The 12946-nt window shown below is 39.6% G+C and overlaps 1 pseudogene; it reads right to left on the bottom strand.

Annotated features, from left to right (window-relative positions):
* Positions 1 to 282: 282 nt before the first annotated feature.
* On the bottom strand, positions 283 to 10694 carry LOC132651515 (cytochrome P450 3A11-like; annotated as a pseudogene).
* Between the last annotated feature and the right edge of the window lie 2252 nt (positions 10695 to 12946).

Here is a 12946-nt window from a genome sequence, read left to right as displayed (position 1 = left end):
ACTTCAAAGAAACAGAATTTTCCAAACACAACAGGCATATGCACATATGAGCTCCAAGGGACTGTGATGAAATTCACAAGATCTGCACCAGATCAAACTAGACAAATCTTAATAAGGAGCTGAAAGCCCTACCCCTAGCCAAGGAGATACAATTGATAGCTCCAGAGTGAGTAAAAAATTAGTTTTCTTCGATGGGACAAAACTGGCTATGTCAACTTCTCTCCAGAGCAGGCCTCACACACAGGAATAGTTACCTCACATTAACTGGACTCCATAATTTTTTTATGTTTTTGCTTTGTTTTGGTTTGGAACAGTGGGTTTTCCTGGTTGAACAAGTGCTTTTCTGCTTAATTTCAGAGGTATCTGCAACAGTGGAAGAAAAATATTGAGAGGCAATGAGTTAGCCAAAACAACTCGAGAAGAAAAGTAGAAAAGTAAAACAAACAAAAAAAAATCATTCAGCATAATAATGCTTTGCAGAAACATAAACACTACATTTATCATCATATATTTTGACCACCTATACTCCAAAATGTGTCAATTGGATGTTGAGAGTATGCATCCAAACATGCATTGGGTAAATGTTAATTGATATTCATTCAGAGTCTGAGACAAGTCATGTTAGTTTGTATTATTTCTGTTTTGTGCTGATTTAGAGTAAAACAGGTAAGCTTAACACTTTTAACCCAATTTTTAGTTACTATGTCATACTATTGTTTTAAGTATTGAAAAGTTATTTTTGGTTTGTTGAAACTTACAAGTTAATCCCAAGAGGACACACTTCAATTCTACAAATGGTCCTCAGATCTTAGGTCATATGTCAGCACTACAGTTGAACCACTAAGAGCACATCTTCAGGAGACACATACTTTGCTGGCATGTATTCTTTGTTTCAAAGGATAGAATGAATCAAAGGTGAGGAAAGCCTCAAACACAGTAATCTTCTGGTCACAGGAAAAGGAATGCAAACAAAGTTGTCATGGAGATAGAGAAGTGTCAAGTTAAAGATCACTGGAGCTTGACAGAGCATTTTCCCTTTGCCAGGTGTGCCATGGGCTCTCAAAACTAGAACTTTGTTTTGTCCGTATAAATCCCTGTGCATGATTTAAAACCTTTAGTGACAAAGTACTAAAATGAGTGAAGTTGTGTGTATAGGTAAAGCTATACAACTGCCTTAAGCCACAAATCAAAGAATAAACACATCTATCCCTCTATTTGTTCAGAAGTAAAACTAATTGATAAAAAGAGCCACATTCCAAATAAACAGGTCCTATAAATTTTAGCCGTCCCTTCACATGAAACAAGAACAAGTTGTTCAGGAAAATATAAACGCTTTCTCTAAATGTCTTATCTTACACAACTAAAACTTCAAGGAGTATATATGAGTCTTCCATAGAGGCAAACAAAAAGATGTTTTTTATGAAAAAAGATTATAAATGTAAGCCATATTTTAAAACATTTAATAAAATCTTTCAATGCACAAACTCTCCTCAAAGCACAAATTGGAGTTGGTGGAAAGAATAAGATGAGGTGATATATAAAAGAGAAAGGATATCCTTCAATACAGACAAAATAAACATAACTAAACTTGATGTTTTAATGACAAAGTATTGCCGTGGGTGATGAAAACAACCTGCAGAAGCAAAAAGTAGAACATAAAATAAATGAGGACAGAAATCTAAGAGGAAGATTCATTTGGGGTGTGAATAAGTATGAGAGCAGAATAAGGGGAAAAATACACTGTTTCTGGAAACATGGCAACTACCTGTCTTCTGGAACAGAACTCCTGAGAAATGATGCAGCACCATCAAGATGTCTTCCATAAGGATGGACATAACCATCCTTATGGAGGATAGTTCATCATAACCAGCAACTTTTTAAAGGTTTATATTTTATGTGTAGGAGAGTTTACTTGTACATTTGCATGTATACCACATATGTGCACTCTCAATAGATGCCAGAGGAGGATATCAGAACCTCTGGTGCTGGGGTGACAATTGGTTGTGGGCTACCACATGGGTGCTGAAAAATGACCCCAGGTCCTTTGCAAGAATAGTAAGTGCTCTTTAGCAGTGAGCCATCTCATTAGCCCCAGGAATTGTATTTTGACATATTGCTTCTCAACTTGGTATCATAGCTTCCAAAGCCACAGTCTGGGTAAATTGTTTTCAGAATGATTTCAGAAATGACTAGGCATCATGAGTTTCTGTTTTTATTTTTGAGACTATGTGTCACATAGCCCATGCTGGCTTCAAGTGTACTAAATGGCCAAGGATTATTTGAATTTCTGATCTTCTAGGCCTTAGTGCAGAGATTATAGGTATGCAACACCACAGCTAGTTCATGTGGTTCTGGGGATGGGAACCCAAGTTTTGTGAATCACAGGTGAGCATTTTGCCAACTGAGAAACATCCAGACTCCATTTATGAGTTTTAAAGCTCCTCATTGATTCTAATGAACAGGCAGTGATTGAGAAGACTGTGAGAACAGGGCTTCTGTGAGTTCTTCAAGAAAAGTTAACCACTCAACAAACACTGAAAATATGACCATTGCACCTCCTGGTGGCACATAACATACCCGATTTCCAATAGACATGATTCAAACTTCAAATAAAGTGCATATAATTCTGTCACATTGGCCTGCAGTGACTCTTCATAATGCTATAGTTGTATTCCATACAGACATAGAACAAAAGGTACCCTAACTAATTCCTGGATAGAAATAGCTCTTTTAGCCAGAAAAAAATTATTAAACCTCAAACAAGCATATCCACACAACCTCAGTTGGAAAAATGCCTTCTGTAAGACTTCGTTTATAGAGATAATTTTCTCTCTCACCTGTGTTTCGTTACCAGGCTGGAAAGAGAAGTTCTGCAGGACTTTAGTGAAAGCAAATTTCATATTCATGAGAGCAAACCTCATGTCAATAGAGTTTCTGGATCCATATCCAAAGGGCTGGTATAGATAAGAATCAATGATGCCCTTGTTCTCTCATTTTTTTGTTGTTGTTTTTTGCTTGTTTGTTTTGTTTGTTTTTTCCCTAGACTGTTACTCATTATTTTTTAATTTTAATTTTATTTTTATTAATTACAGTTTATTCACTTTGTATCCCAGCTGTAGCCCTATCCCCCATCCCCTCCCAATTCCACCCTCTTCTTCTATGCCCCCCCCAATCCAATGATAGGGGAAGTCCTCCTCCTTTTCCATCTGACCCTAGTATATCAGGTCTCATCAGCACTTGCTTCTTTGTCTTCCTCTGTGGACTGGTAAGGCTGCTCTCCCCTCAGGTGGAAGTGATCAAAGAGCCAGCCCATGAGTTCATGTTGTGCTTGTTCTCCTTGGTGAACCTGGAGACACAACAGTAGGTGACAAGTTAACAAAGAATAAAGCTACATATGTGAAATTGCCATTTGACATCTATGCAGCAACATACAGATAGTTCGGGATAGGTTCATTGAAGTTCTTCTTGCAGGTATTTGGCTCTAAGAATTGTACACTAAAGGTCCTTTCCATTTTCCTTGCCTTATAAAGATCCCCATATGGTTGAGATGAGACAAATACTATTTTAAATAAATGCATCATTATGTGTCCACTAGTGTAATCGTGGTGATACAGGGTAGATGGAGGAACCATTTTCTGATTAGAGTGGCTGTCCAATTCTGAGAGAAAATTATTGCCTTGTATTATAAATATGGTCAAAGTCCAATGGCAAGTGAAGTCACAGGTACTAGATGAGAGCATACTACTATTGTTTTGCTAAGCAGACATGGTATCAAACTGCCATCTAAATATTTATGTTTAGACACAAAAATTGGGGTTGATCTCAACCATGGTCAGAAGAGCTTCAGTATTCAGTGGGAGACAGTTAACATAGAAACTCATGGTCAAAGTGTTGAGAATAAGTGATGGTGGAGTGTTCAACCTCCTCCAAGGCCAGGGGAACATCACAGAAAGGGGGCAGAAAGAACTTGAGAGCCATGGCATACAATGAGTGCTGTGAAATACTATCTTCTGGACATGGCTTGCCATTGCACTCATAAACTCACAGCAGCTGTAGTTACCTACACAAGACTAGACCTTTCAACATTCTGTCATGGATGGGAAAGGGAGTTCATGAGATGCCACCTCCCTAAGAAGCTACTGCCAATTAACAGATGCTGGAGGAGGGAGTTTTTTCTTCAAAAAACTCCCTAGTGGTGTAGCCACTAGTAAGTTGCCATACTCCAATAAACAACTCCTACACCTATACATATTCAACCAACCATACTTAATCTTATGAGTCACAGGAAAACTAAAAGATGTAGCAGCCTTATTTGTAATAGCCAGAAACTGGAAACAGCCCAGATGCCCCTCAACTGAAGAATGGATGCAGAAATTGTGGTACATCTACACAATGGAATATTACTCAGCAATGAAAAATAAGGAAATCATGAAATTTGCAGATAAATGGTGGGACCTGGAAAGGATCATCCTGAGTGAGCTGTCCCAGAAGCAGAAAGACACACACCGTATATACTCACTCATATAAACATATAAGATAAACCTACTAAAATCTGTACATCTAAAGAAACTAATCAAGAGACAGGACCCTGACTAAAATGCTCAGTCCCCACCCCAAAAGGCAAAGAGGATGAACACCAGAAGAAGAAGAAAACAGGAAACAAATTAGGAACCTGGTACAGAGGACCTCTGAAAGGCTCTGTCCTGCAGACTATCAAAGCAGACGCTGAGACTTATGGCCAACTGTTGAGCAGAGTGCATGGAATCTTATGTAAGAGGTAGGAAATAGTAAGATCTGGAGAAGACAGGAACTCCACAAGGAGAACAACAGAACAAGAAAATTTGAACACAGGGGTATTCCCAGAGACTCATACTCCAACCATGTACCATGCATGGAGATAACCTAGAACCCCTGCACAGATGTAGTCCATGGCAGTTTATTGTCCAAGTGGGTTCCATACTAATGGGAAGAGGGACTGCCTCTGACATAATCTGATTGGCCTGCTCTTTGATCACCTCCCCCTGAGGGGGGAGCAGCCTTACCAGGCCATAGAAGATGACACTGCAGCCACTCCTGATGTGATCTGATGTGGTCAGAAGGAAGGAGAGGAGGACCTCCCTTATCAGTGGACTTGGGGAGGGGCATGCATGAAGAAGGGAGAGGGAGGGTGGGATTAGGAGAGGAAGAGGGAGGGGCTTATGGGGGGATACAAAGTGAATAAAGTGTAATTAATAAAAGTTAAAAAAATAAAAAAATAAAGCAGAAGGATTGTTGAGGATAAGCAGGGATTCAACATGAGAGGGAAAAAGAAGTGACAGGGTAATGTGAAGTGAAAATGACCAAAATACATAAAACATTCACGCAATTCTCAAAGAAAAAAAAAAAAGAAAATACATCTTTAGACACCAAAAATCTATTCAGGATAATGAATTAGATTGTAGGAAAAGTGGGTTCCTGCCTCACAATTTAGTAATTTACTACAATAGAATGAGAAAAACATTCTGTGTTTAAGTTGTCATATTGTCTTCTCATCTCACTTTTCCTCTCCTCCCTTTCTTTCCATTCTGTGCCATTCTCATCACAGAATGCAAATGAATGAAAATCATACTTAGACCATCTTCCTCTAAGAGACACCAAAGCATGTACAGGCCAGTATAGTTCTGAGTGGGTTCCCACTCCTAAGATTTTGCTAACTTTCAGGGAGGAATTCCTTGGGTGCTAGCCAGTGCTGTGAGTCATGGTGAAGAATATTAGATGGTATCATCACTAATGACCTTTTAGGAATAAACACACCATCAATTTCAACATCTGATTTACAGACCATCTCAATTCTATTAGCAATTGGGTATAATCTGAGGGTTTCATTCAACACTATGTCCAGGTACTCCATCTCCATCACGATATCATAGCTTCGAAGTGTCTGAGAAGAAAAAGATTTGTGCTGAGATTTTAGATTAACTTTCAACCAGTCTACATTATACTGGTGAGTTCTCTGCAGCTCCAGAGTGAAGCTCAGCATCTCAGAGGACCTTCGTTAGGACTCACAACACATTTTAAATGGTTTTTAAAGTTGTTTTATTTTATGTGTGTAGATGTTTTGCCTAAATATATGTATATGCACCACACAAGTATAGTGTCCACAAAAGCCAAAACAGGGCATCAGATCTTCTGTGACGAGGGTTAAACACAGTTGACAGATGCCATTTGGGTGCTGGGACTCAAATATGGATGGAACCTCTGGAAGAGCAGCCTGTGCTCTTAACCATTGTTCCATCTTGCCAGCCCCTCACATAGTAGTGGTTTGTATAACTATCACTTGGAGGTGGGAAGATGTCTCAAGTAGTGAAGTGTCTACTACACAAGCCTGAGGACCTGGGTTCAGATACACATAATTTTTCAATCCAGAAACAGTAGTTCACATCTGTAATCCAAGTAGTTGGGAAACAGAAACAGAGCATGCCTGGTGCTCATTGGCCAGACAACCTAGCCAAATTGGGAAGCTGCAGGTTTAGCGAGAGAGCCTGTCTTGAAAAACATGTTGGAGAATAAATCTAGAAAAATACCCTCTGTAGGTCTGTAACACACACACACACACACACACACACACACACACACACACACCATTGCAAGTGATGAGAAGCTGTCTTTGTTGAGCCTTCTCCTTTTCCCTCCTACTCAAAGCACTAGCCAGTCACCTTATTGGGCAGAGCCGCATCGATCTCCTCCTGCAGTTTCTTTTGGATATCAGGGTGAGTGGCCAGTGAATGCAGGACAAAGAAAAATATGGTACTGATGGTGTCATAGCTGGCAAAAATAAAGATAATTGACTGGGCTATGATCTCCATTTCAGACAGGGCTAGAAGTAAAGTATTTCAGTTAAGTCAGGTCAAGGTGGACCGTCACAGATGAGATGAAGAGAAAACCAAATGAGGCTCCCAAGGTTTCTGCTATGTTCCTCCTCATCATCAGTGGGCAACTTCAACACATGGGATTTCTTCTTTTTAAGATTTACTTTTATTTTATTTACGTGTATCTCTCTGTGTGTGTAGGGATAAGATGCCCCATGTGTCTGGAGGTATGCCCTTGGAGGCCAGAAAAGGACATCTGATACCCTAGAGAAGGAGTTATAGAAGGTTGTGAGCTGTCAGAAGTAGGTGTTGGGAACTGAACTCCAGTCCTCTGCTTAAGATTTTTCTTACTTTATCTTATGTGTGTACACACATGTGTGTACAAGTACTCATGAAGGCCAGAAGATGGCTCTGGAGGCCATAGATCTAGACTTACAGGCCATGAATTTTCTGATTCTGTTGTTGATAAATTCTTTCTCCCAAATAGTATAAGTCCTTGCTACTACACTGAAACTGGACTATAAGCCCACAATCATTGGCTATTTTTGAAATTAATACCTATTTTAGCAATAAAAAATGAGAAAGGAGGGCTGAGGATATGTATCTCAGTAGATGGAGTACCCTGGATTTAATCCCCAGCACACACCTTTAATCTCAGAAGTTAAAGGTCATTCGTTCTTAAGCACATCATGAATATGAGGCCAACCTCACATTCAAACAGGGCTACATAAAACATTGTCAAACAAGGCTACATAAAACTCTGTTTCAAAAGGAAGAGGAGGTACAAAATTATTTAAAGTTAGTTGATCACATGAAAGGACTTGAAGTGGATAAACTGGAAAGAATTTATACATAAAATAAATGATGACTTTAAAAAGTAAATTTTTGAATAGCCAGAACTTGGAAACAACCCAGATGTCCATCAACGGAGGAATGGATACAGAAATTGTGGTATTTTTACACAATGGAATACTACTCAGCAATCAAAAAGGAGGAAATCATGAAATTTGCAGGCAAGTGGTGGGATCTAGAAAAGATCATTCTGAGTGAAGTATCCCAGAAGGAGAAAGACAAACATGGTATATACTCGCTTATATAGACCTACAAGATATGATAAACATAATGAAATCTACACACCTAAAGAAGATAATCAAGAAAGTGGACACGGGTGAAGATGATCAATCCTCATTTAGAAAGACAAATGGGATGTGCATTGAACGTATGACAGGAGTCTACCACAAAAGGCATCTGAAATACTCTACCTAGCAGTGTTTCAAAGCAGACACTAAGACTCATAACCAAACCCTCAGCAGAGTGCAGGGAATCATATGAAAGAAGGGGACTTAGTATGACATGGAAAGGATAGGAGCTCTACAAGGACCAAATATATCCGGGCACAGGGTCTTTTCTGAGACTGACACTCAACCAAGGACCATCTATGGATATAACCCAGAACTTCTGCTTGGATGTGGCCTGTGGTAGCTCAGTAACCAAGTAGTTTTCCAAAGTAAGGGGAACAAGGACTATTTATAACAGGATCTCAAGGGCAGGCTCTTTGACACCCCCCCCCCGGGGGAGGAGCAGTCCTGTTAGGCCACAGAGGAGGACTTTGCAGCCAGCCCTGAAGATATCTGATAAAACAGGGTCAAATGAAAGGGGAGGAGGTCCTCCCCTATCAGTGGACTTGGAAAGGGGCAGGGAGGAGACCAGGGAGGGAGTGTGGGGTTGGGGAGGGAATGAGGGAGCGGGATACAGATGGGGCACAGAGTTAACAAAATGTAACTAAAAAGAAAAATAAAATTTAAAAAAAAGTAAATTTTTGGACATAGAAGATCATGCTGTTATATATAAGCAAGTGTATGCACTAGAAATAAGCAAACAAGTAAAACTGCAAGACTCAATTTACATTAGCTACTGAGGCACGTGGAGAATTAAGTCTGGAATTGGAATGCCATAATTTGGTAACCATGATAATAATGATAATTTTAAATTTAAAAATAAACATAGATGGAAAATTAGAGAGATGGCTCAATGGATAAGAGCATTGTGCAAACTTGAGGACCTGAGTTTGACTCCTCTGCTCATGTGAAAAACAAGATGTGGCAACATACCCTTGTCATCCCAATGCTGTGTATCATTGGGACCTGCTGGCTGCCAGCCTACCTCCAGGTTTAATAAGAGGAAATAAGGCAAAGAGAGATTAAGCAAGACATTTAGTGCCTACTCTGTTATCTGTACACACACCTAAGGGTTTGTACCTGTGCACATACTCATGAACACACATGCATATACCACACAAAGAAGATAAATATATATGTAATTTTTAAGTGTGTAAAAGAATGTACAGTGTGTTTGTACAGAGAGGCTTTCCTCAGAAGCTATTTATTCATCAGGCAAAGAAAAAGTAAATCTCTATCACAGAGTAAGGTACAGAACATATGCACACCAGGGGCTCTCAGAATGTATCAGCACCATTTGGGTACATGCCTACTGTCTGGATGTTTAGACTCAGAAGTCTAGGCAGAGTTCCAAGTCAGTGTTCTGGAAAATATAGAAACAGCACCTGTGCTCACTTAGGGAACACAGAGATTGCTGTAGTCTTCCATTGTGACTACCTTTCATGTTTGGAACAAAGTTATGCCCATGTACTTCCAGAAAATTCCATGAAGATAATAGCCATGTCTGCCTTTCAGCAACTTGACAGAGGTATTCCTCTACCTAGAATCCCCTCCTTGTGTATTTTCTGAGTGGCCTGCCCATCCTCCGAGAGCTTCCCTGTTCATAGACCAGGGACTCCTTGGTTACCTTTGTGAGACTCTTTGTCTTTGGCATTCTTATGAGTATTCATCATCAGCTGAAGAAAATCCACTCAGTGCTGGAAGCAGAAAGAGAAGTTGCAATCATAGATCAGTGATAAGGCCAGAGATGGATCAGGAGTGCAAATGCTTAATGCTCTCCTTTCTGAAAATGTGGCTCTCTTACATTCACAAGCATGGGGAAGGTCACTTGAGTCATCAAAGACCAAAAGCACAAATGGCCAAACCAGGAAGCAATCCAGCCACCATATCAACTATTTTTATAATAAATTACAGTAGATGTAATTTTAAACAGTCACTTTTATTCTTTGCAAATGCTTGAAGGACATGAAAATAATATTTCTCCCTTTTTAATCATTTTTATTTTTTATTTGAGAATTTCATACATATACACAATGAGATATGGTCATATCCACCCCATTCTTTCTTCCATCCAATTTCTTCTATATCCTCTGTAACAGTTCTTCCTACAAACTTTATCACCTCTTTTTAATAACCCACTGAGTCCAGCTAGTGCTGCCCATATGGGCAGGGTTGTGGGGACATCTACTGCTACATGGGAATCAGTGCCTGCACCCTCCACATCTATTAACTGTCAGTAGTTCCTCAGTAAGGGGTAGAACTTAAAGGGTTACCCTCTGATATATGTTAGATTTGTGTGTAATTCTTGTTCTGTGCCTAATTTTTTTTTTAAATTTCAGTTCTTATGCATGGCACTCTGGTTTTCACTCTAAATGCTAAGGATGAATTCCTGGCTTATTCTCAATCAAAATATTAAATCTCCAACTTCTCCTGCCCCAGAAAATATAAATATTCTCTGTTTCTCTCTAAATCTAACCTTCTCTATTTACCTGTAATGATAGATGAAGAGAAACACACAGCTCACATGTTTACAATGCAACAACATATTGTCAAACCGTGAACCTCTCATGAGATCATCACTTTTTACCTTCTGGTTAGAATTCATTTTTTTCCACAATTTTTTGAAAAATACTAAGGAATCCTTTGGGAACATGGCAATATTTAACATCTCATTTATTATATTGAGGAATGAAAGAGTACTAGAAAGAAAAAAATTATTTTAATGGACATACAAGTTTCATTGAGAGAAATCATGAGGCAATCCAAATTGGTCAGTGTCTTGGTCAGAAGCTGTTCTCTCCTTGATCTTGCTCACACTGCGATCTTTCTCATAGTGTGACTGTGCTCACGTTGGGTCACAGCCACACTACTTTTGCACTTTGGAGTAGCGGAAGCTGCAAATATGACCCTTGGATTGAACTCTGTTCCTGTAGTTCTTGTGGATCCAGACAGATAGGGACTTTTGAAATGGTTCAACAGATAAAGGGTTCTGCAAACAATTGTGACAACCTGAGCTTAATCCCTGGATCTCACACTGTGGAAGGACAGAACCAACTACTGTATGTTGGCTCTGATCTCCACATTTGACACAAACACCAAGGTGCACATGCACAGATACACACACATGCACACATAAGGACAGCCGAGGCTACACAGAGAAACCCTGTCTCAAGAAAAGCTCAAAGACGGGTGAATCCAACTTAGAAAGAAAGGGAAATCACATAATCTCCCTCATTTTCCAGTTCTAGCCTATAATGGATAAATATAAATATGTAAACAGGTATAAGTATAGATATCATGTCATGCTTAAAAGGAGACCAAGCGGATAATATTAAGTAGTGAGGAAGGATGGAATGTAGGCAAAAGGACACATGAGCTGTGTATGGAAATGTAATTGACAAGGAAAAGCATTAAATCCCTAAATGAAGCACCACTGTTATTTGGAAACAGAATATATAGATATACAGATATAGATACAGATATAGATACAAATACAGATATAGATACCATACTACAGGGACTGGAGATATGGCGCTGCAGTTAGCACTGTCTGCTTTTGCAGAGAACCCAGTTTCATTCCCAGCAGCCACACGGCTGCTCTCTAAGGATAAGGAGATGGGTGAATGGGGAGAAAGGTTATGCAAGAAGAGGGAGACTGGAATGAGAGGTGGGGGCTCTACAGCACTCTTTTGAAGCAGGGTCTCTCACTGAATCTAGAATGTTCTGGTTTGGTTGGAGTAGCTAGCAAGGAAGCCCCTAGAGTCTACCTGTTCCTACACACAGCTCTGGAGTCACATGCATGCTGCTATGCCTGGCTTTTATGTGGATACTGAGGATCCAAACGCAGGCCCTTTTCCCATTGATGGAGCCATCACTCTAGGCCGGGGACACTTAAAAGATTTGATGCTTTGGGTTTTTTAAAGATATATTTTAGTATTTTATGTATACATGTATATATGTCTGTGTGAGTGAATGAGTGTATGTACATGTGTGCGGTGAATTCAGAGGACAGAGAAAGAAGTTGGATCTCATAAAGCTGGCATTACAGCTAGTTGTGAGCTGCTGGATGTGTAGACAACCAACTTCCCATCCTCTTTTAGAGCTTTCAGCCACTAAGACATCTCTTCAGCCTCTGACTGGTTTTGATTCAGGGGTTGTTTGTTTTTGTTTAGAAATATACAGTGATAAAGGGGGGAAATAACCTAATAGGAATTTTCTTCTATCTTCCATATTTATATTTTATACTAATATGGAGTCCTGCAACACAACCTTTAATACAGTACTCAGTACAACAAGAAGAGAAACAGCTTGACTTGGTGAAGAGCAGCCGCAAACAAGGTCTTCAGCTAACTTTACCAAATTACCAGAGGCTGAATAAGGGCCAGTGAGAGGCTTCAGTAGGTAAAGGTCATTGCTGCCAAGCCCAACAACCTGAGTTTGATACCCAGGACCCACAGGGTGGAAGGAGAGAACCAACAGACTTCCCCAGATAAAGTAGTTAGATAGCCATGGTTTAAGAGAGAGGCGGGGACATTGAAGTAAGTAGTATTCTGCATACAAAATTAACATGAATAAAGCCTTAGATTTGAGATCAAATCTCAAAAGCAAATCCACATAGATATGATAGGTAAATAGTCATCAGACTTGACACCTGACAGCATAATCCATGAGAAAGAAGATGGATACAAATGGTGAAAGGAAGACAGGCTGTAAACAATAGTTAATGGGCTAGCAAGAGGGAACTGCATGGTCAAGTTGCTGCTCTGTACTCTGCGTGTTTGACACTACACAAATCAACACCACACAGACATAAATAAGGACTCATGAAACAGGAAATGTAAATTACTCTAGATGACAAGTGTCCATCTACAACTAGATTACAACAGTATCATATATTTAGACTTTATTAAAGCCATTCCT

This window comes from Meriones unguiculatus, assembly GCF_030254825.1.
Source record: "Meriones unguiculatus strain TT.TT164.6M chromosome X unlocalized genomic scaffold, Bangor_MerUng_6.1 ChrX_unordered_Scaffold_30, whole genome shotgun sequence".
Taxonomy (NCBI): domain Eukaryota; kingdom Metazoa; phylum Chordata; class Mammalia; order Rodentia; family Muridae; genus Meriones; species Meriones unguiculatus.
This window is presented reverse-complemented; position numbering and strand designations above follow the sequence as displayed.